This window comes from Chiloscyllium punctatum, chromosome 29 (assembly GCF_047496795.1).
Source record: "Chiloscyllium punctatum isolate Juve2018m chromosome 29, sChiPun1.3, whole genome shotgun sequence".
Taxonomy (NCBI): domain Eukaryota; kingdom Metazoa; phylum Chordata; class Chondrichthyes; order Orectolobiformes; family Hemiscylliidae; genus Chiloscyllium; species Chiloscyllium punctatum.
The window spans coordinates 10,099,548-10,123,568 of NC_092767.1; positions in this window are offsets into that span (position 1 = coordinate 10,099,548).

The window sequence follows — 24,021 nt, forward strand, 5'->3', positions numbered from 1 at the left end:
CTTATCTTCGCTAAGTTATACTTTTTCTCTTTTACCTTTATATGTTTCTTTACTTCCTTCGTCAGCCACGCCCGCCCATGTCTCCTCCTGGGATCTTTCTTCCTTTTAGGAATGAACTGATTCTGCAACTTCTGCATTATACACAGAAATATCCGCCATTGTTCCTCCACGGTCTTCCCTGTTAAGGTATTGCACCATTGAACTTTGGCCAGTTGCTCCCTCATAGCTCCATATTTCCCTTTATTCAACTGAAATATTGTCACTTCCGATTGTACCCACTCCCTCTCAAATTGCAGATTGAAGCTTATTGTATTATGGTCACTACTTCCCAATGGCTCCTTCACTTCGAGGTCACTGACCAATTCAGGTTCGTTACACAATACCAGATCCAGAATCGCCTTATCCCTGGTCGGCTCCAGCACCAGCTGCTCTAAAAATCCATCTCTGAGGCACTGCACAAAATCTCTTTCTTGAGGCCCGATACCATCCTGATTCTCCCAGTCTACCTGCATGTTAAAATCCCCCATAACAACTGTCGTAACATCTTTGCGACAAGCCAATTCCAGCTCCTGATTCAACTTACATCCGACATCCAGACTACTGTTTGGGGGCCTGTAGATGACTCCCATGAGGGTCTTTTTACCCTTAGTGTTTCGAAGCTCTATCCACACTGACTCGACATCCCCTGACTCTAGGTCCCCCCGCGCAAGGGACTGAATATCCTCCCTTACCAACAAGGCCACCCCACCCCCTCTGCCCGTCAGTCTGTCCTTACGATAGCACGTGTAGCCTTGAATATTCATTTCCCAGGCCCTGTCCCCATGAAGCCACGTCTCAGTTATCCCCACAATATCGTATCTGCCAATTTCCAAAAGAGCCTCAAGCTCATCCACCTTGTGTCTAATGCTTCGTGCATTCATATATAGAATTTTTAATTTGTTACTGCTCTCACCCATCCCCTCAACCCTTATTTCACTCAACTTTACAGCATGATGCCTTTTCCAGTTTTCTGCGTCCTTGATACAGTTGTCTTTCTTGACTTCTCTTGTTCTAACTACCCCTTCAATTTCCTTTTTAAACATCCAGCTTGTCCCCTCCCCCCCGCTACTTAGTTTAAATGTAGCGGTGTTGCAGCAGAAAACCTGCCTGCCAGAATGCTGATCCCTGATCTATTAAGGTGCAAGCCGTCTCTCTTGTAAAATTTATGGTTACCATAAAATATACCCCAGTGATCCAAGAACTTGAAACCTTGCTTCCTGCACCAGTTCCCCAACCACACGTTCAAATCCATTATCTTCCGGTTTCTGGCCACACTAGCCCGAGGAACTGGAAGCAAACTAGAGATAACCACCTTGGACGTCCTGCTTTTTAGCCTTCTTCCTAGTTCTGCGAAGTCTCGCTGTAGTATGTTCCTCCTCTTCTTCCTGACATCATTAGTGCCGACGTGTACCACCACCTCGGGCTCTTCACCCTCGTCCTTGAGGATGTCCTGCACTCTGTCCGCGATGTCTTTCACTCTAGCACCAGGAAGGCAACACACCATCCTTAAATCCCGTCTGCTGCCACAAAAACCCCGGTCAGTTCCTCTCACGATGGAGTCCCCTATTACCACGGCTCTATGCGATGTCCGACTCTTACGCTCTGCTTCTGCAGCAACTTTTGATTGACAAACATGGCCGCCTTGCGAACTGGTAGTGTCATCAGATTCTACTGTTTCCAAAAGCTTCAACTTGTTCCTGACAGGTACTTCTCCCGGCGTCTCTTGCACCTGTCTCCTCTCTGCCTTCCTCATCGTCTGCTCTCTTCTGCTCTCTTCTGGCATGATTGGTGTAATAACATCACTGAAGGTCTTGTCCAGAAAGATCTCGTTCTCTCGGATGAGCCTAAGGTCTTCGAGTTCTTTCGTCAGTGCTGCAATATGCTCGGTCAATTGCTGAATGTGCGCACACTTTCCACACATATACGAGCCAGACACACCAGAGTCGTTGACTTGCCACATCAAACACGTAGCGCACTGAACCAGCTGAGCAGTCATGTCTTCACCCTCTTCAACTGTGGCGTAATCTCTTAACTCAACCTCCTTATCAAGATTCTTGAGCTGAAGCCTCACTCTTCGATCTAAACTTTCTTCGACCCTCTTCCTATGGCAACTCTGTGGACTCTTAATTAAGTTTAGAGGAGGAGGGAGGGAGGGAGACCCGACCCGACCAGCTTTGCGCTCTGTCTCTCTCCCCACACTGTCCCCCACACTCTCTCTCACCACTCTCTCCCCCTCTCTCTTGCCCTCTCTCTTCCCCTCCCCTTCTCTCTCCCGCCTCTCTCACCCCTCTCTCTCCCCCTCTCTCTCCCCCCTCTTTTCCCAACACTCTCTATATCCCCTCTCTCCACCTCCCCATCTCTCCCCACTGTCCGCCCTCTCTCTCGCCCCCATCTCGCACCCATCTTTCGTCCCCTGTCTCGCACTCCTGTCTCGCCCCTTCTCTCTCTTCCCCTCTTTCGCCCCTCACCCTCGCCCCACTCTCGCCCCCCACTCTTGCCCACCCTCTCACCCCCCACTCTTGCCCACCCTCTCACCCCCCACTCTTGCCCCCACTCTTGCCCCCAGTCTCGCCCCCCATCGTCTACACTCTTGCCACTCTCTATCCCCCTCTCTCTCCCCTTCTCTCTTCCCTCTCTCTACCCCTCTCTATCCCCCTCTCTCCAGCCCTCTCCCCTTCTCTCCCCCATTTCTTCAACTCTCTCTCCCCCGTCTCTCTACTCTGCTCTCTCTTCCCCCTCTCTTTACCTCCCTCTGTCTCTCTCCCCTCTCTCTCTCTACCCTCTCTTCCGATTCCTCTCCCCTCTCCAACTCCCGTCTCCATCTCCCCTCTCCCAATCTTCACTCTCTTCCCTTTCCCCCCCCCGTCAGCCCCTCTCTCCCCCACTTTCTCCCACTCTCTCTGCCCCGCGCTCTCTCCCCCTCTCTCACCCCCTCTCCCCCCTCTCTCCCCTCACTCCCTCCCCTCTCTCGACCCCTCTCTTGGCCCCCTCTCTCGCCCACCTTTCTCGATCCCTCCCTCTGCAACCTCTCTCGGCCACCTCTCTCTGCTCCCTCTCGCTGCCCCCTCTCCGTGCTGCTCTCTCTCACCCCCCTCTCTTTCTCTCCCCTCACTCTGTCCAGCTCACTCTCCCCTCCCCTCTTTTCCTCTCGCTCCCTCGCCCCCCTTCTCCCCCGCTCTCCCACGAGCTCTCTAACCCCTCTCTCACTTCCCCTTCTCTCTCCGCGCTCTCTCTCCTTGCCTCGCTCTCTATCCCATCTCTCCTCCTCCCCCTCCCTTTCCTCCTCACTCATTCTCTCTACCCCTCACTCTCTCCCCAAACTCTCTCTTCACTAACTCTCTCCCCCAACTCTGTCACAGAACTCTGTCCCCTTTCTCCCTCCCTCACTCACCCTCTCACTCTTCCCATCTCTCCCCCCGTCTCCCCCTCTCATCAACCCCCGCTCTCACCCCACTCTCTCCCCTCCTCTCTCTCCCCCTCTCTCCCCCTCTCTCCCCCTCTGTCTCCCCCTCTCACTCTCTCCCCTTCTCTCCGCTCCTCTCTCTCCCCTCGTCGCTACTCCCCAACCGTCTGTCTCGCCCCTCTCTCCACCGCTGTCTCCCCATCTCTCTCCTCTCTCTTGCCCCCCTCTCTGTGTCCCCCTCTCTCTCTCTTTGCCCCACTCACACTGTCCCCTAACTCTGTGCCCCTCGCACTGTCCCCGCGCTCTCTGTCCCTCCTGTCTCTCTGTAACTCCTCTCTCTGTCCCCCTCTCTCTGTCCCCCTCCTCTCTAACACCCCTCCTCTTCTCCCCCTCCTCTCTGTCCCCCCTCCTCTTTGACCCCCTCTCTCTCTGTTCCCCTCTCTCTGTCCCCCCTCTCTGTGCCCCCGTCTGTCTATTCCCCTCTCTCTGTTCCCCCTCTCTCTCCGTTCCACTCTGTCTTTCCCCCCCTCTCTGTCGCCCCTCTCTCTCCATTCCCCTCTCTCTGTCCCCCCTCTCTTTGCCCCCTCCTCTCTGTTCCCCCTCTCTCTGAACCCTCCTCCCCCTCTGTCCCCATCTCTCTGTCCACGCCTCTCTGTCCCCCCACTCACTGCCCCCCTCTATGTCCACCTTTTCTCTTCCCCCTCTTTTTACCCCCCTCCTCTCCCCATCCCTCCCCTCCCTTTCTCCGCCCACTCTCTTGCCCCCACTCTCTGTCCCTTCTCTCTCTGACCGCCTCTCTCACTGTCACCCAATCTCTCTCTCTCCTCTCTCAGACCCTCCATCTCTCTGTCCCCTTCTCTCAATGCCCCCTCTGTCTCCGTTGCCCTCGCTCTGTCTCCCTCTCTCTGTCCGCCTCTCTTTGTCCCCCTCCTCTCTTTCACCCTCTCTCTGTCCTCCCTCTCTCTCTCTCCCCTCTCTCGCCGTTGCCCTCTCTCTGTCCCCTTTGTCTCTCCCCCCTCTCTCTGTCCCACCCTCTCTGTCCCCGCTCTCTCTCCGTTCCCCTCTCTCTGTCCCTCTATCTCTGTCCCCCCTCTCTCTCGGTTCCCCTGTCTCTGTCCTCTCTCTGTCAACACCCTTTCCGCTCCCGTCACCCCCTCTCTCCGTTCTCCTCTCTCTGTCCCCCCTCTCTCTATCCCCTCTCTCTCTGTCCCCCACTCTCTGTCCCCCCTCTCTCTTCGTTCCCCTCTCTCTGTTCCCATCTCTCTGTCCCCCCTCCCTGTCACCCCCTCCCTGTCCCCCTCTCTCTGTCCCCCTCGCTCTGTCCGCCTCTCTCTGTCGCTCCCTCTCTGACCCCTCTCTCTCTGACCCCATTTCTCTGTCCCCCTCTCTCTGTCCCCCCACTCTCTGTCGCCCAACTGACTGTGCCCCCTCTTCCTCTGTCCCCATCTCTCTGTCGCTCCCTCTCTGACCCCTCTCTCTCTGACCCCATTTCTCTGTCCCCCTCTCTCTGTCCCCCCACTCTCTGTCGCCCAACTGACTGTGCCCCCTCTTCCTCTGTCCCCATCTCTCTGTCCCTCCCTCTGACCCTCCTCTCTCCATCCCTCCCCTCTATGTCCCCCCTCTCCATCCCACTCTCTCTGTCCCCACTCTCTCTCGGTCCCCCTCTCTCTGTACACTCTCTCTGTACCACCCGCTCTGTCACCCTCCTCTCTGTCCCCACTCTCTCTGTCACCCTCTCACTCTGTGCCTCCCTCTCCCTCTGTCCCCATTTATCTGTCCTCCCCTCTCTCTCTGTACCCCTCTCTGTTCCCCCTCTCTGTCCCCCCACTCTCTGCACCCTTCTCTCTGTCCACTCTTTCTCTTCCCTTATCTCTACCCCCCTCTCTATCCCCTATCACTCCACCCTCTCTCTCCCCCCACTCTCTTGTTCCACTCTCTCTCTGCCCCCCCCTCTCTGACCCCCTCTCTCACTCTGACCGCCCCCTCTCTGTCCCCACTCTCTCTGTCCCTTTCTCTCTATGCCCCCCGTCACCCCTCTCCCTCTGTCCCATCTCTCTGTCCACCCCTCTCTCTCTGTCCCCCCACTCTCTGCACCCCTCTCTTCGTCCCCCTCTTTCCCCCTCTCTCTACCCCTCTCTCTCCCCTGTCACTCCACCCTCTTTCTCCCCCTACTCTCTTGTCCCCCTTTCTATCTCTCCCCCTCTCTCACTGATCCCCCATCTCTCTCTGACCGCCCCCTCTCTGTCCCCCTTCCCTCTGTCCCCTTCTATCTGTTCCCCCTCTCTCTGTCCCCTCTTTCTTTGCCCCTCCCTCTCTCTGTCCCCTCTCTCTCACCTTCCCCCCTCACTCGCATTCTCCCCTCTCACTGGCACCCCCTCTCTCTGTCCCTCCTCTCTCTGTCCCCACTCTCTATCTGTCACCCCTCTCTCTTCCCCCTCTGCCCCCCCTCTCTGACCCCCTCTCCCTCCGTTCCCTCCTCTCTCTGTCCCTCTTTGTCTGCACCCCCATCCCACCGCTCTCTGTCCCCCTCTCTCTGTCCCCCTCTCTTTGTCCCCCTCTCTCTCTGTCCCCCCCTCCCTAATCGTCCCCCACTCTCTCTGTACCCCCCTGTTCCCCTCTCTTTGTACACCTCTCTCTGCCGCCCTGTCTCTGTGACCCCCACTCTCTCTGTCACCCCACCTCTCTCTGTCTCTCCCGCTCTCTGTCCCCCTCTCTCGGTTCCCTCTCTTTCTGCCCCTCCATCTCTCGTCCCCCCACTCTCAGTCTGCCCCCTATGTCCCCTTCTCTCTTTCCCCCTCTCTCTGTCCCTCCCTCTCTGTCCCCCTGTCCGTCCCTCTACTGCATACCCGTCTCTCTGTCTCCCATCTCTTACTGTCCCCACTCTCTCTGCCCCCTCTCCCTGGCCCCCCTTCACCCTGTACACCCCCTCTTTCCCCCCCTCTCTGTCCCCCCTCTCTCTGTACCACCTCTCTCTGTCCTCCCTCTCTCTCTGTCTCCCTCTCTCTCTGTCCCCCTCTCTCTTTCCCCCCTCTCTCTGTCCCCCGCTTCTCGGTCCCAGCCCTCTCTCTGTCCCCCTCTCTCTGTCCATCTCTCAGTCCCTCTCACTCTGTCCCCCTGACTCTGACCACCCTCTCTCTGTTCCCCTTCTTCCTCTGTGCCCCTCTCTCTGTCCCCCTCTCTCTCTTTCCCCCTTCTCTGTCCCCCCTCTCTCTGTACCCCCTATCTGTTACCCCCTCTCCCTGTCCCCCCTCTCTTTACCCCTCTCTCTGCCCCCCTCTATCTGTCCCCCCTCTCTGTCCCACGTCTCTCTGTCCCCTTCACTCTCTGTCACCCTTTCTCTGTCCCCACTCTCTCTGTTCCCCCCTCTCTCTGCCCCCATCTCTGTCTCCATCTTCGTCCCTCCCCTCTCTGTCACCCTCTCTCTGTCGCCCCTCTCTCTGACCCCCCTCTCTGTCGCTCCCCTACCCGCCTTCTCGGTCCCAGCCATCTCTATGTACCCCCTCTTTCTGTCCCCTCACTCTCTCTGTCCCCCCTCTCTCCATCCCTCTCTCTCTGTCCCCCTCACTCTCTCTGTCCCCTTCTCTGTCCCCATGCTCTCTCTGTCCCCTCTCTCTCTGTGTCCCCATCTCACTCCGTCCTCTCTCTATTACCTCCCTCTCTGTCCCCCCGTCCCGCCCTCTGTCCCCCACTCTCTCCATCCCCCACTCTCTGTCCCACTCTCTTTGTCTCCCACTCTCTCCATCCCCCACTCTCTGTCCCCCACTCTCTCCATCCCCCACTCTCTGTCCCCCTCTCTTTGTCTCCCACTCTCTCCATCCCCCACTCTCTGTCCCCCACTCTCTGTCCCCGACTCTCTGTCCCCCTGCTCTCTGTCCCCCTCTCTCTCACGTTCTCTCTGCCCCCCTCTTTCTCTGTCCCCACTCTCTGTCCCCCCTCACTCTCCCGTTCTCTCTGTCCTCATATCTCTGCCCCCTCGCTCTCTGTCCCCCTCTCTCTCTGTCCCCCACTCTGTCTCCACGCGCTCTCTGTCCCCCCTGTCTCTGTGTCCCCCTCTCACTCCCTCCTCTCTCTCAGCTCCCTCTCTGTTTTCCTGTCCCCCCCTCTGTCGCCCACTCCCTCCCCCGTCCCCCCCCTCTGTCCCCCACTCTCTCCATCCCCCACTCTCTGTCCCCCTCTCTCTGTCCCCTCTCTCTCTCTCCCCCAGTCTCTGTCCCCCTCTCTCTGTTCCCCATCTCTTTATCCCGCTCTCTCTGTCCCCCCTCTCTCTCTGTCCCGCCTCTCTCTGTCCCCCACTCTCTGACCCCTCTCTATACACTCCTTTCTCTCCCCATCTCTCCCCGACCTCGCTCCCTCCACTCTCTTGTCCCCCTCTCTCTCTCTGTCCGCCTCTCTCTGTCCCACCCTCTCTCTATCCCCTCTCTCTCTGTCCCCCACTCTCTGTCCCCCTCTCTCTGTCCCCAATCTCTGCCCCCTCTCTCTCTGTTCCCCCTCTCTTTGTGCCCCTCTCTCTCTTTCCCCCCCTCTCTCTGTCCACCTCTCTCTGTCCCTCACTCTCTGACCCCTCTCTATACACCCCTCTCACTCCCCATCTGTCCCCTACCTCACTCCTCCGACTCTCTTGTCCCACTCTCTCTCTGTTCCCTCCCTCTCTGTCCCCCCTCTCTATGTCCCACCCGCTCTGTCCCCACTCTCTCTGTCTGTCCCCTCTGTCCCCGTCTCTCTTTCCTCCTCTTTCTTTCCCCCGCTCTCTCTGCCCCCTCTTTCTGTCCCCCTCTCTCTTCGCCCCCATCTCGCTGTCCCCCTCTCTCAATATCCCCCCTCTCTCTGTCCCCACTCTCTCTCTGTCCCCCCTCTCTGTCCCACCCGCTCTGTCACCCTTCACTCTGTCCCCAATCTCTCTGTCACCCTCTCACTCTGTCCCTCCCTCTCCCTCTGTCCCCATCTCTCTGTCCACCCTCTCTCTCTCTTTGTAACCCTCTCTCTGTCCCCCTCTCTCTCTTCCCCCTCTCACTAACCCCTCTCTCCCCTATCACTCAACCCTCTCTCCCCCCCACTCTCTTGTCCCCACTCTCTTGTCCCCCTCTCTCTCTGTCCCCCTCTCTCTCTGACCCCGTCTCTCACTCTGACCACCCCCTCTCTGTCCCCCATCTCTCTGTCCCCCCTCTCTCTGTCCTCTCTTTCTTTGCCCCTGCCTCTCTCTCTCCCCCTCTCTCTGTGTCCCCATCTCACTCCGTCTTCTCTCTATTACCTCCCTCTCTGTCACCCCGTCCCGCCGTCTGTCTCCCACTCTCTCCATCCCCCACTCTCTGTCCCCCTCTCTTTGTCTCCCACTCTCTCCATCCCCCACTTTCTGTCCCCCACGCTCTGTCCCCCACTCTCTGTCCCCCTGGTCTCTGACCCCTCTCTCTCACGTTCTCTCTATCCCCCTCTTTCTCTGTCCCCCACTCTCTATACCCCCTCTCTCTCCCGTTCTCTCTGTCCTCATCTCTCAGTCCCCCTCTCTCTGTCCCCCTCTCTCTCTGTCCCCCACTCTGTCTCCACGCGCTCTCTGTCCCCCCTGACTCTGTGTCCCCCTCTCACTCCCTCCTCTCTCTCAGCTCCCTCTCTGTTTTCCTGTCCCCGCCTATGTCGCCCACTCCCTCCCCCGTCCCCCCCTCTGTCCCCCAATTTCTCCATCCCGCACTCTCTGTCCCCCTCTCTCTGTTCCCCCTCTCTTTGTCCCGCTCTCTCTGTCCCCCTCTCTCTCTGTCCTCCTCTCTCTGTCCCGCACTCTCTGACCCCTCTCTATACACCCCTTTCTCTCCCCATCTCTCCCCTACCTCGCTCCCCCCACTCTCTTGTCCCCCTCTCTCTCTCTGTCCGCCTGTCTCTGTCCCACCCTCTCTCTGTCCCCACTCTCTCTTTCCCCCTGACTCTGACCTCCCTCTCTCTCCCCCCCCCTTCCTCTGTCCCCCTCCCGGTCCCCCTATCTCTCTCTGCCCCCAATCTGTCCTCCCTCTCCGTCCCCGTCTCTCTGTCCCCGTTCTCCCTGTCCACATTCTCTCTGTTCCCCCCTCCCATGCCCCCATCTCTGTCCCCATCTCCGTCCCTCCCCTCTCTTTCTCAGTCTCTCTATCCCCCTGCTGTCTGTCCCCCCTCTCTCGCCCATTCTCTCTGTCCCCTCTCTCTCTGTCCCCCTCTCTTTGTCCCCTCTCTCTGTACCCCCCTCTCTCTCTGTCCCGCTATCTCTGTCCCCTTCTCTTCATCCCCCTTTCTCTGTCACCCTCTCTCTCCCGTTCTCTCTGTCCTCATATCTCTGTCCTCCTCTCTCTGTCCACCTCTCTCGCTGTCCCCCTCTCTGTCCCCACGTGCTCTCTGTCCCCCCGTCTCTGTGTCCCCCTCTCACTCCCTCCTCTCTCTGTCACCTCCCTCTCTGTCTACCCGCTCACCCCTCTGTCCCCCACTCTCTCCCTCTTCCCCCCTCTGTCCCCCACTCTCTGTCCCCCATCTCTCTGTCCCCCTATCTCTGTCCCCCTCTCTCTGTCCCCCACTCTCTGCCCCCTCTCTCTGTTCCCCCTCTCTTTGTCCCCCCTCCCTCTCTGTCCCCCCTCTCTCTGTCCACCCCTCTCTGCTCCCCCAAACTCTGACCCCTCTCTATACACCCCTCTCTCTCCCCGTCTATCCCCTACCTCGCTCCCCCACTCTCTTGTCCCACTCTCTCTCTGTTCCCTCCCTCTCTGTCCCCCCTCTCTCTGTCCCACCCGCTCTGTCCCCACTCTCTCTGTCCGTCCCCTCTGTCCCCGTCTCTCTTTCCTCCTCTTTCTTTCCCCCGCTCTTTCTGCCCCCTCTTTCTGTCCCCATCTCTCTTCGCCCCCATCTCCCTGTCTCCCTCTCTCAATATCCCCCCTCTCTCTGTCCCCACTCTCTCTCTGTCCCCCCTGTCTGTCCCACCCGCTCTGTCACCATTCACTCTGTCCCCAATCTCACTGTCACCCTCTCACTCTGTCCCTCCCTCTCCCTCTGTCCCCATCTCTCTGTCCACCCTCTCTCTCTCTCTGTAACCCTCTCTCTGTCCCCCACTCTCTCTTCCCCCTCACATTACCCCTCTCTCTCCCCTATCACTCAACCCTCCCTCTCCCCCCACTCTCTTGTCCCCACTCTCTTGTCCCCCTCTCTCTCTGTCCCCCTCTCTCTCTGACCCCCTCTCTCACTCTGACCACCCCCTCTCTTTCCCCCTTCTCTCTGTCCACCCTCTCCCTGTCCTGTCTTTGTTTACCCCTCCCTCTCTCTGTCCCCCTCTCTCTCTATCCGTCCCCCCTCTCTCTCTTTCTCCCCTCTCTCTGGCACCCCTTCTCTCTGTCCCCAATCTCTCTCTGTCCCCAATCTCTTTCTGTCACTCCCCTCTCTTCGCCTCTGACCCCCTCTCTCTGACCCCCTCTCCCTCTGTTCCCTCCTCTCTCTGTCCCCCTTTCTCTTCCCCCCAGTCACCCCGCTCTCTGTCCCCCTCTCTCACTCCCCCTCTCTCGGTCCCCTCTCTCTCTGCCCCTCCTTCTCTCTGTCCCTCCGCTCTCAGTCCGCCCCCTCTGTCCACTTCTCTATTTCCCCCTCTCTCTGTTCCACCTCTCTCCGTTCCCCTGTCCCCCCTCTACTGCGCCCCAGTCTCTCTGTCTCCCCTCTCTTACTGTTCCCACTCTCTATGCTCCCCTCTCTGTCTCCCCTTCTCCCTGTACCCCCCTCTTTTCCCCCTTTCTCTGTTCCCCCTCTCTGTGTACCATCTCTCTCTGTCCGCCCTCTCTCTCTGTCCTCCTCTCTCTTTGTCCCCCTCTCTCTATCCCCGCTTCTTTCTGTCCCCCTCTCTCAGTCCCCCTCTCTGTCCCCCCATTCTCGGTCCCAGCCCTCTCTTTGTCCCCCCCTCTCTGTCCCACTCTCAGTACCCCTCTCATTCTCTGTCCTCCCCCCTCTCTGTATCTCCCGCTCTCTGTCCCCGTCTCTCGGTCCCCCTCTCTCTTTGTCCCCCTTCTATCTGTCCCCCCTCTCTCTGTCCCCCGGTTTCTCTGTCCCCTTCACTCTCTGTCCCCCATCTCCCTGTCCCCACTCTCTCTGTCCCTCCCCTCTCCGCCCCTCTCCTCTCTGTCCCCCCTCTCTCTGACCTCCCTCTCTGTTCCCCACCCCCGTCCCGCCTTATCGTTTCCAGCCCTCTCTCTTCCCCCCCCTCTATCACTCTCTCACTCTGTCCCCCTCTCTGTCCTCCCGCCACCCCCGTCCCCCACTCTCTCCATTCCCCACTCTCTGCCCTCCTCTCTCTGTCCCCCACTGTCTCCATCCCCCACTCTCTGTTCCCCTCTCTCTGTCCATCACTCTCTGTCCCCCTCTCTCTGTTCCCCACTCTCTGTCTCCCTCTCTCTATCCCCCTGCTCTCTGTCCCCCCTCTCTGTCCCCCCCTCTCTGTCCCCCTCTCTCTATCCGCCTCTCTCTTTCCCCCTCTCTCTGTTGACCTCTCTCTGTCCCCCAATCTCTCCCGTTCTCTTTGTCAGCACTTTCTCTCTGTCCCCTCTCTTTGTCCCCCTCTCTCTGTCCCCCCTCACTCTGTCCCCTCTCTCTGTCCTCATCTATATTTCCCCCTCTCTCTGTTTCCCCCACTCACTCCCTCCTCTCTTTGTCACCTCCCTCTCTGTCCCCCTGTCCGCCCCCCGTCCCCACTCTCTCTATCCCCCACTCTCTGACCCGCCTCTGTCCCCCAGTCTCTCCATCCCCCACTCACTGTCCCCCACTCTCTCCGTCCCCCAGTCTCTGTCCCCCTCTCTCTGTCCCCCACTCTCAGTCCCCCTCTCTCTGTTCCCACTCTCTTTGTCCCACTCTCTCTGACCCCTCTCTCATTATGTCCTCCCCTATTTCTCTCTCTCTTCCTCACCTTAGCTCTCCCTTGCCTCTCGCTCTCTCTGACTCTACCTGCTCCATCACTCTCTCTCCACTTCTCTCACTCTCGATCCCCCTACCTCAGTCTCTCTTTCTCCCCACCTCCCTCTGTTTCTGTCTGACTAAATCTCTTTCCCTCCTGCCCCCCTCCCTCTCTGATGCAATCTGTCTCCCTGAGGCGTCCCTCTCCCTCTGATCCAGTGATTGGGGAGGGGGGTAGTCCCCATGAAACAACTGAAATCCTGACCCACTCACGACAGGAAATGGGGAGGTCAGGTTGGAGTGCGGTGGGATCAGAGGGAGTTAAACCCAGCTCCTGAGTTGGGGGTGCGGTGCCCTCCCCTTCCCTGAGGCCCAGGACTGGGGCTGAGTCTGTCTCTCTCCAGATCAGCTTCTCCAACACAAAGACAGACAACAACATCGGTCACTCTGCTGCTCGGCACGCTTTAATCAACATTTTTATTGGTTACAAATGGAAGTGATGGATACAGTCAGTGGGATGGTGCCTTTTCTCACTGGCCCCTGAGTTGTGAGAAACATTGAAATATTTCCCTGTAAACCCCCTGTGGGATAAGGATGGACAAACCAGCGCTACCCTCAGCTGAAACACTGAACTGAAATGAGAAAATCCTGGATGGATTGATTAATGAGGGAATTTGATGGATGGATGAATTTGGGTGAAGGGATATTTCAACACATTCTTCAGCTGCTGCCTAAACTTAGTCTGGGTCACGGCATAAATCGCGGTGTTTGTGCAGCAACTGAGGAGCTGAAGCATGAAGCCCAATTCCAGCACAAACCAATCGAGATACACAGACTCATACCCAAAATCATACATCCGGGCCCATATAGAATACAGCATGAATGTTGACCATAACAGGATGAAATTTGCCGAGATCACAAACAGTAAAATGATGGATTTTTTTCGGTTTCTCATTTCAGTGTCAGACTGAGCGTCCCCATTGGTGTGAGCGCGGAGTCTCCTGCGGGCTCTGCTGGTCACTAAAATGTGTTTGACGGTGAGAACATTGAGCAACAGAATCAGGAGAAATGGGACACACGGGGTTAGAATGTGGTGGAGGAACTCGATTGTGACCCAGACACTGGAGACTGCAATAGCGCCTGTTACATCACAAAACCAGGGGGAGTTCCCCAGCCGATACCGAGCCGTGAACATAAAATACCAGAAAATGTTCTTTAAACAGCTCAGCACAGTCACTGCTCCCAGAACCACAGCCGCCGTTTTCTCACTGCAATATTTACTTTTCAGCTTCTGGCAACAAATGGCCACAAACCGATCAAAGGTGAAAGTGACGGTGAACCAGACAGAGCAGTCAGTGGCTGCATAAAGCAGGACGGCGTGGATATTACACACGGGGACGGAGTCCTTCAGGAAATAAAACTGTTCCTGATAAACAATGGGAATGTGTCTCAGGATCGGATCGAGGATAATGACCAGGAGATCCGCCGCTGCCATGGCCCCCAGGTAACGTCTGACACATAGAGACAATCCACAATCTTTATAAAGCAGGACGTAGATGGTCACTACGTTAACTGTGAGAAAGGAAAACAAATCCATTATCCATCAGCCTGGAGGCAAAGGGACCCGTTTGATCGGGGACCCAGTGAGATTTTCAAATGTGTCCCTGTATTCCGTGATTTATTAAAGTAATTGGAGGTGGAATAACAAATGGGAAGGTCTGAATTACTGACAAAAATGTGACATAAACCACAAGAAACCCTCCCTCCCCAAACGCACGGAGACACATCCATAAGGACAGATGGTTTCTCGAACATTCCCACACACTCGATCACTCGAGAACAGACACAGGTCACTCCTTCCCCGTTCTTAATACAGAGGGTGGGAACGTTGCTGTCCTGAAGGATTCTCTCCCAGTTTCCTGAAGACAAACGGAGTTTGGGAATTTCTGTATTTTGGTCTAAATTGTGGTCGATCCTGTGTCGTGGAGAAATGTAAACGCAGGGAAAACGTATTCACCCCTTTAACTGCCTGAGGGGCCTTCGGAACAGTGTCTCCTCCTCCCTGGAACGGGATCTCTTCCCTCGGGATCTTATCATTTGTTCAATTCACTGACATCTGGCCGTTTACAAACAAAGTCAGGGACAGAACGTTCCGAGGAATGTCAGTTATAGAATGTCGCGGACAGAACTTTCCGGAGAATGACAGTTATAGAATGTTGGGGACAGAATTTTCCGGGTAATGTCAGTTTTCGAATGTCGGGGACAGAACGTTCCGGGTAACCCCTTGACCTGTCCATGAACTTTCCCCCTAACCACCCCACCAACATGATGTCCTGTGCCTGGACACAGTGTAACATTAATGGGGTGAGAGACGGAGGGTCCAATCACAGGAATGGGAACTAAAGGCACTGCCAGATCAGCTGAAATGGTGAGATATACCACATTCTCAATTCACCTCATAGAACCAGCCCAGACACCATACACCCAGAGGAGATATCTGTTCACCGTGGCACACTGTGTAGACCAGGCCAGTGTCCTGCTCAGTACAACACAGCAATCTGTCCAGATTCATCCATTACACTGGTCAGTGCAACCCAGCAATCTGTCCAGAGTGGAACACTGTGCAGATCACAGCAGTACATTGATGTATAAACCCGGACTAGATATCTGTCCAGCACTGAGAGCTGTGCAGATCACAGCAGTTCATTGATCTATAACCACGGACTAGATATCTGTCCAGCACCGGGGGCTGTGCAGACCACAGCAGTGCATTGATCTATAAACCCGGACGAGATATCTGTCCAGCACCGAGAGCTGTGCAGACCACAGCAGTTCATTGATCTATAACCACGGACTAGATATCTGTCCAGCACCGGGGGCTGTGCAGACCACAGCAGTTCATTGATCTATAACCACGGACTAGATATCTGTCCAGCACCGGGGGCTGTGCAGACCACAGTAGGGCACTAATGTGTGAACCTGAAACAAATATTCATCCAGCATTGGGAGCTGCACAGACTACATCATTGCAGTATCTATAAACCTCAACCAGAATGACTGACCAGCACAGGGAACTGTGCAGTGATCACCCGTGAATTAATTTGCAAACCTGGAGCAGTTACCCTCCCAGCATGTAGGACTGTTTACAGGACCCCAGTGCATTGATCTGTAACCCTGGAGCAATTACCCGCCCAGCATGTAGGACTGTTTACACCACCCCAGTGCATTGATCTGTAACCCTGGAGCAGTTACCCTCCCAGCATGTAGGACTGTTTACACCACCCCAATGCATTGATCTGTAGCCCTGGAGCAGTTACCCTCCCAGCATGTAGAACTGTGTACGCCACACCAGTGCATTGATCTGTAACCCAGGAGCAGTTATCCTCCGAGCATGTAGGACTGTGTACCCCACCCCAGTACATTGAGCTGTAACCCAGGGGCAGTTACCCTCCCAGCATGTAGGACTGTGTACACCACCCCAGTGAATTGATCTGTAACCCAGGGGCAGTTACCCTCCCAGCATGTAGGACTGTGTACCCCACCCCAGTACATTGATCTGTAACCCAGGAGCAGTTACCATCCCAGCATGTAGGACTGTGTACACCACCCCAGTACATTGATCTGTAAACCAGGAGCAGTGAGCCTCCCAAAATGTAGGACTGTGTACACTGCCCCAGTGCAATGCTCAGTAACACTGTGTTAGATCCCTGCCCAGTGTGGGAAAACTTGTAGACCGGGGGCTGGAAGTGACAGGATGTACAGCTCCCATCCATTTACAGCTCCATATCCCTATTGTTGCCCTGACAAGGGGGTGCTGTGGGTGTGAACATCACTGACAGGGAGACCAGGCGGGGCTATCAGTTTAGATATCACCACATGGGACGGGTTTGCGGTATAGACAGAGAGGGGGAGACTGAGAGACAGTGTCATGGAAGGATGTGTTCCCAGGTTTCAGAATGCTGAAATGTGGACACTTCGATAGCATTCTGTAACATGAGCCTGTCTTCCCAAGAAAGATTGTAAAAAGGGAGATTGGTGTGAGGTCAGATGATGGAGAGTTTTGGATGAGCACTTGTTCTACAGCTTTGTAAATGGAGTCCTTCATGGCTGGAGATACACACCATCACCGAGATGCCCCTGGATATTCCATCATCCCTGACACTGATGTCATCTTTAAAAGGCCAATGGGCACACGATTGAGCTTTCTCTGTTAGGAGCTGCCCTGCATAATTTACCCCGAGCATGGCAGATAAGGGACAATTACACCACGGTTTGTCAACAGGGGCACGGAGGTCTTGGTGGATGGGCGAGTGCAGAGGGGGACCATTCTCTTCCCAGAGTGGGCCACACCACCAGACCCATCGAGCATGGTCTGAGCTCACCACCCAGCTCAGTGCAGTATCTGCGGTCTGAAGAAATGCCCAGCAATACAGGACAAGCATCAATAAGCTTCCCCACTCTGTCAGGATAAGGGTCACCGTATTCTCTCTGCTCCCTCACACTCACTGTATATCTGTTATAGCACCGACCCCCGAACAAGGCTCATGGTCCACCACTCTCACTGCCTCATGCTGCACCTTCTCTCTCTCTCTCTGTCTCTGTCTCTGTCTCTCTCTCCCTCTCTCTCCCCCCCCCTCCCTCCACTTCATCCCCACACGAATAACACTGCATGGAATCAACACTGTGGACTGACTGCCTCCGGACACCTCACTATGACACCCACCCCACCTACACTAATGCTAACAGGAGGAGCACACACTTCCACCCTCACTCCCTCCCTCCCTCCCATTCCAGAGGAAACAGCCTGGACTAAGACAGAAAGGGCCTATCCGGGTGGTGGAGGGCCCGATATCGGTTCCCTCCCCTCCTCCCCCTGCCATGTGGGGAGGACCCTGGTAGGAGCCGGAGACGACCGGGACGCCTCGTGTGGAGATTCTGAAACATTCACTTCACACCGACCGAGTAAGGAGCAATGTTCAGTGAAGGGCAATTCTCACTTTAAACCCACTTTCACTTCCGTTTCACCCCCGACACAACTTAGAAGCTGTGGCCCTGATGCCATCTCCCTTTTGTGTCGAGCTGGTACAAATTGAATCCCCACGGTCTCGGTGGGCAGGAGGGTGGGCTCACAACACATCGTCACCACCACCTTCCAGGAAGGGAGCACCGAGACTCCCTCCTACACCTCCCCCTATAAACAGCTCAGATACTGAAACTAATCTGTGATAGTTACTGCTCTCCCCACTTGTCCTAACATCTTGAACAATCTATGTTCATATACACCCAGTTCCCTCTGCTCCTGCACCCCCTTTATAATGGCACAGCCTGTTTTAAACTGTCTTTCATTGTCCTTCCTTCCAAAGTGCATCATCTCACACTGCTCTGCATTGATCCCCATCTGCCATAAACCTGAACACTACACCAACGTGTGATTGTCCTGTTCGAGTTACACACTGTCCTCCTAAGACTTCAGAGTTCTTGCAGGTTCGGTGCCACCTACAAACGTTGAATTGTTATAGTGTCACAGTCCCCATGTGAGCAAGTGAAATACTGATTTATTCCGATGGACAAAGTCGAATAATGACATGCTGTCAATGGAGCAACAAATGTCTTGTCACACACCAGACAGAGCAAATGAAATATTGACAAACCACAGAGGAAGAGAAATCGGATAGCTCCCACTTATCGCTATTCATCAGGGTATAATGTGATGAAGTTGAAAGTGTGTACTGTACCTTTAAGAGAGAGGGAATGCTGTTCTGAACTGAGAGCTGCCAAGCACCTGTGATACGAGAGGATGGCAGACCCAGAAACAGTATATTGCTGCAGAGCTGGAGTCGGGTAATAAGCAGTTAAGTGAAAGAGGGTCCCAGAGTTGTGCATAGTTGATGTAAAATGTTCACTTTCAGAGTGAAAAAATAAATTGATGTTTTTATTTAAACAGTCGAATTTGGGAATTCTCTGTCCCTCATGTTTTAACAGTTTAGGAGGCGAATTGAGCATTTCGTTATGTTTAGTTTAAATTACCAGATAAGCTTCACGCCGTGCCCTAACCATCCCCGTGTGTGTATCTGTGTGTCTGTGTGTGGGGCAGGTCTGGCAGTCTCTGTGGTGCTTAAAGTGATGCAATGCTACCCTCTGCTGGCCTCCACACGCCACTGCACAGGCATTGGCAGAGGGTGAAAACCAACAGGGATTCATTCAGAGACAGGGAGGGAGAGGGCAGCTGCTCACAGCACGATCCAAACTGATGTCTTATCCATGTACTGATCTAAATGTCCTTTAAACGTTGTAACTGCAAACACTTTCACCACTTCCGATGGAAGTTCATTCCACACACAAGCCAGTTTCTGTCTAACATAATTACCTCTCACGAATATTGTAAATCGTTTTTCCTCACACCTTAAAAATCCCTCAGTTCTGAATCCCCAACTCTAGAGAAAAGATATCAGCCCTTCACCTTCTCTGTAACCCTCATTATTTTATAAACCTTTGTAAAGTTACTGCTTAATCTCATATTCTTCAGTGAAAAACGTCCCAACCGATCCAGCCTCTCCTTCGAGCTCACTCCCTCCTTTCCCAGCAACATCCAGGTTAATCTCTTCTCAATCCTCTCCAGCTTAATAATATCAACGTCAGTAATATCAAAGTGAATAGTCAAGGTATTTTCTAAGGGTACGGGGAGTCCAAAACTAGAGGACATAGGCTTAAAGTGAGAGGGGAAACATTTAAAAGTGACCGAAGGGGCAGCTTTTTCACCCAGAGGGTGGTGTGCTTATGGAATGAGCGAGCAGGATGACCAGACTGGACACAGAATTCAAGAAGAGGTCTCACCAATGTCCTGTACAACCTCAACATGACATCCCAATTTCGATACTCAAAGATCTGTCCTATGAAGACATGTGTGGTAAACACCTTCTTCACCACACTATCTATATGGGATGCAAATTTTAAAGAATTAAACCTGACGGCCTAGGTTTCTGTACTTCAGCACTGCCAAAGGCTCTACTTTTAATTGTATAGGTCCTGCTGTTTTTTGATTCACCAAACCCAATCCCTCTCATTAATCCAAACTAAACTCCATCAGCCACCCCTCAGCCCAGTGAGTGATATTACTGTCACCTCACCCTCCCCCTTCAATTTTAAAATGCCCATCCATCTCCAGGAGGCCTACACACTCCGGCCTTGATTTTCACAAAGACCCTGAGCTTGGTTTGCCTTGTGTGGTTAGGGAGAGGAGGGACAGATTGCAGACACAGTCAGTGGGGAGGAGAGGCTGTACAGTAATCAGCGGCCTGGTGTCACTTCATGGTTTTAGGAAAAGGGGAGTCGCACGTGTGAGTTGGGTAAGAGTGATCGGTGTTTTGGGGTCAGAACTTAAGCTCTTCCGTTGTCTCTGGTGTTAAGAAATAAATAACTATTTGAGACCCTTCATTGGGCAGAGTGTGTCTGCAGGATGTCTTTCCTTAATATTGCAGACTACAGATAATAGCCACTAAAGATGTTTACAGTTAAATTTGATGGCACAGCACGTACACTCAATATCCTACAGTTGAGACAAATATCTTGCATTTGTTTAATAATACAAAGTGTTGTTTGTAATTCAGTAATGGTAACCTGATTATAATAAATCCACGCCAAGCTGAAAGTGGGCACTAAAATATGACTCAAAATCTGGGTATGGTAGTGTAGTGGGTAGTGTCCCTGTCTCTGAGCCAGAGCACTGGAATTGATTCCAATTCCTGAACTTGTGTCTTCCTAGCTCTGGACTAGAAGGCCAGGATTCAAGTCCTGCCTGTTGCAGAGGTATGTCACATCATGTCAGAACAGGCTGATGAACAAACACACAGGAGAATACTGTAACAGCTTTATGGGTATTGCTGAGTGATGCTAGTATCCTTACCTCTGGGCACAAAGGTCTAGGTGTAAAGCCCACAGAATTGTCTCAGGATTCATCTGAACAAACTGATTAAAATGGATTTAGTATTGTGACTTGATAGAGAAGGAAGAGGTGTCAGTATTGCATTTCAGAATTTAGGCCCAGGTTGACTGAAAGTACAGTCATTCGTGTTGATTGGAGTCACATTTTGAAGCAGTAAAGGTTTATAAGATCAAAATGGCCATGGATAGGGTGAGTAGTCAGGGGTTTTTCCCCAGGTTAGGGGCGTTCAAAACTAGATGGCATTGGTGGAAAGTGAGAAGGGACAGGTTTTGAGGAGGCCTAAAGGGCACCATTTCACAGAGGGTGGTGTGCATATGGATTGAGCTGCCAGAGGAAGTGGTGGAGGCTGGTACAACTACAGCATCTGGGTACTGAGAGACCTGGTGAGCTTTTCCAGCAATTTCTGTATTTCTTTAAAAAGTGCATTCAGTTTAACACAGGTATACTGAATAAATTAAACATTTTTATTTTTTAATGACGCAGGGACATATAAACATATCATCAAATTGACCGAGACCATTTTCTGCGAAGGGTATGGCTCTGTGTATGACAGCAGCAATGATGCACCTACATGGAACAGGGATTGTGATGGAGACATAGTTTGGACAATTTATAAGGAGACCTCACATGGTCTAGTTTGGGAGAGGATGTCATTACTGTGTGATTCAACTCAGAGAGGGAGAAAATGTAATCTGCCTGAGAAGGAATGGCCCATTGCACTCTCACTCCTTCATTGTTCCTCATCACAGCAATGTGTGTGAGCTAAAAAAAGCAACTCTACAGTCATCGTTGCCATTCTTATTTTTAATGGAATCCCTGCAGTGTTGACACAGGCCCTTGGACCCAACAAGTCCATACCAACCTTCCCAACCCATTTCCCTATATTTACCCCTGACTATTGCACATAACCGAGAAATCCCTGAACACTACAGACAATTTACCGTGACCAATCCACTGAACCTGTACAGTTTGTGGTAGGAAACTGGATCACCCATGAGAAGCTCATACAGACAAGGGGAGAATGTGCAAACTCCACACAGACAGTCACCCAAGGGTGGAATCGAACCCAAGTCCCTGGTGCTTTGAGGCAGCAGTGCTCACCACCGTGCTACCCTTTGGATGATGCCGAACCAGAATTCACTGGAATCTAATCACTGCCTAAAGCAAAGGGAATTCAGCCAAATCCAAACTCTCCCAGGATGAAATCCCATTGCTAGCAGCTTGTGTGAGTACAATATCTTCAGAAGCAGAACAACGTTTTAGACAATCTCACAATTGTTCCTTTGTTATGAGTTCCAATAATATTTGGACCAAGTTATTTCAAGTTAAAATTGCAGAGATTGTGTGTGTGTGTGTGTGTGTGTGTGTTTGTGTGTGTGTGTCTGTGTGTATGTGTGTGTCTGTGTGTGTGTGTCTGCGTGTGTGTGTGTCAGTGTTTTTAGAAAGGGAAATATTGATTATATAATTGCAATACCCAAACAGTTTGCCATTCATCTTTTCATCATAGTTTGAGTAACATTGCTCTGGATCATAAACATGTTGTTTTAGCAGATTAAAGAAACTAGCCTGACTTGTTCCTAAAACTGACCCTGACCCAGTCTGAGACCTTTATCATCGGCCATATCACCAATCTGATTACATTCAACATTTGTTGTGAGCAGTGGAGGAGTGGGACTAGAAAAGGAAACAGTGACCCCAAAAAGTCGGGGAACTATAGACCGGTGAGCCTGATGTCAGTGGTGGGTAAGTTGTTGGAGGGGATTCTGAGGGACATGATTTACATACATTTGGGAAGGCAGGGGCTGATCGGAGCAGACAACATGTCTTTATGCATGGGAAATCATGTCTCATTAATTTGTTTGAGTATTTGAAGAGGTGACAAAGAAGATTGATGAAGGCAGTTTGGTGGACATTGTCTATATGGACCTCAGTAAGGTGTTCTTTTAAAGAACAAAGACCAAAGAAAATTTACAGCCCAGGAAAAGGCCCTTCGCTCTCCAAGCCTAAGCTGATCCAAATGATCTGTTGGCCAATTCCTAAGCATCTGTCTTCCTCTGCTCCCCACCTACTCATACATCTGTCCAGACGCATCTTAAATGAATCGACCGTGCCTGTCTCTACCACCTCTGCTAGCAACACGTTCCAAATGTCCACCACCCTCTGTGTGAAGTACTTACCGCGTGTATCCCCCTTATACTTTCCACCTCTCACTTTGAAAGCACGACCTCTCGTTATTGAATCCTTCAACCTGGGAAAAAGCTTCTCTCTGTCCACCCTGTCTATACTCTTCATGATTTTGCAAACCTTAATCAGGTCACCCCCTCAATCTCCTTTTATCTAGTGAAAATAAACCTAACCTACTCAGCCTCTCTTCATAGCTAGTATTTCATTCTGATTGGTAGACACATTAGTAAGTTTCAGTCACATAAGATACAGAAGAAGCTAGTCACAAATGGCTTGAATGAAGAGGGATATTTTTCAGCCTGGAGGCTTGTGAGCCCCAGTGTGCTGTAAGAATCAGTACTGAGTTCACTGCATTTCATCATTTATGTATAGGATTTAGATGTGAACATCGGGGCAATAGTTAGTAAGGTTACTGTTGACATCAGAAAGGTGGTGCAGTAGATTATCTCAGAGTACAAGACCGCAATTAGATGGGACAAAGAGGCAAGGAGTAACAGATGAAGTTGAATTTAGATAAATATGAAGCTTTGCATTTTAGGAAGGCAAATCAGGGCAGACATTATGTACTTCATGGTCAGGTCCTGGGGCATGTTGTGAAACAAAGGGGCATAGGGCAACAGTTGCATTGTTCCTTGAAAGTGGATTCGCAGGTCGACAGAGTGGTGCTGAACACATTTGGCACATTTGCCTTAATCAGTCAGAGCATTGAGTACAGGAGTTGTGGTGGTATGTCGCATCTGTACAGGATGTTGGTGAGGCCAGTTTAAGAATACTGCGTACAATTTGGTTTTCTGCAGAAATGACTTACATGGATGTCCCAGGACTGGAGGTTTGAGCTTTAGGGAGAGGTTGATTAGGTTGAGGTGTTTCCCCCTGGAGTGTCAGAGTCTGAAGGGTGATATTATAGAGATTTATAAAATCAGCAGGAGCATGGATATTCTGAATAGCCACGTTCTGCTCCCCAGGGTAGGGGAGTCCAGAAAAAGAGGGCATAGGTTGAAGGTGAGGGGGATTGATTTAGAAAGGACCTGAAGGTAAATGTTACACACAGAGAGTGGTGTGTGTACAGAACGTGCTGTCAGAGGAAGTGCTGAAGGCGGTAACAATCGCACATTTAAAATGTATGTGAAAGAGGAGGGATATTGGCCAAATACTGGCAAATGGGACGAGATCAGGATTTGATATCTGATCAGAGTGAACAGATTGGACTAACGGGTCTTCTTTGGTTCTGCATGACTCTCTGGTTCTACAAGAGGATGATGAAACATTCTGTAAGGTCCTTTCAAGTCGTACTTCTCTTCTCTGGAAGTTTATCGTTGACTCTACGTTCACATTGATTGAAATCTGCATTAGTTAAATATTTGACAAAGAATTGAGTCACGGATAATGGGATACAAACAGGAAAGTGGGGCTGAGACCCCAACCTGATAAGCCACAATCTTATTGCCATGTTCCTGTGTTCCATTCAGCCCCTCATACCTGCTAGACAGGGACGGTTGGAGTCCACTTACTCCTATAACCTGGTGCACAGAAACAGAGGAGACCATTCAGTCTCTTAAGACTGTCCCACACGCTT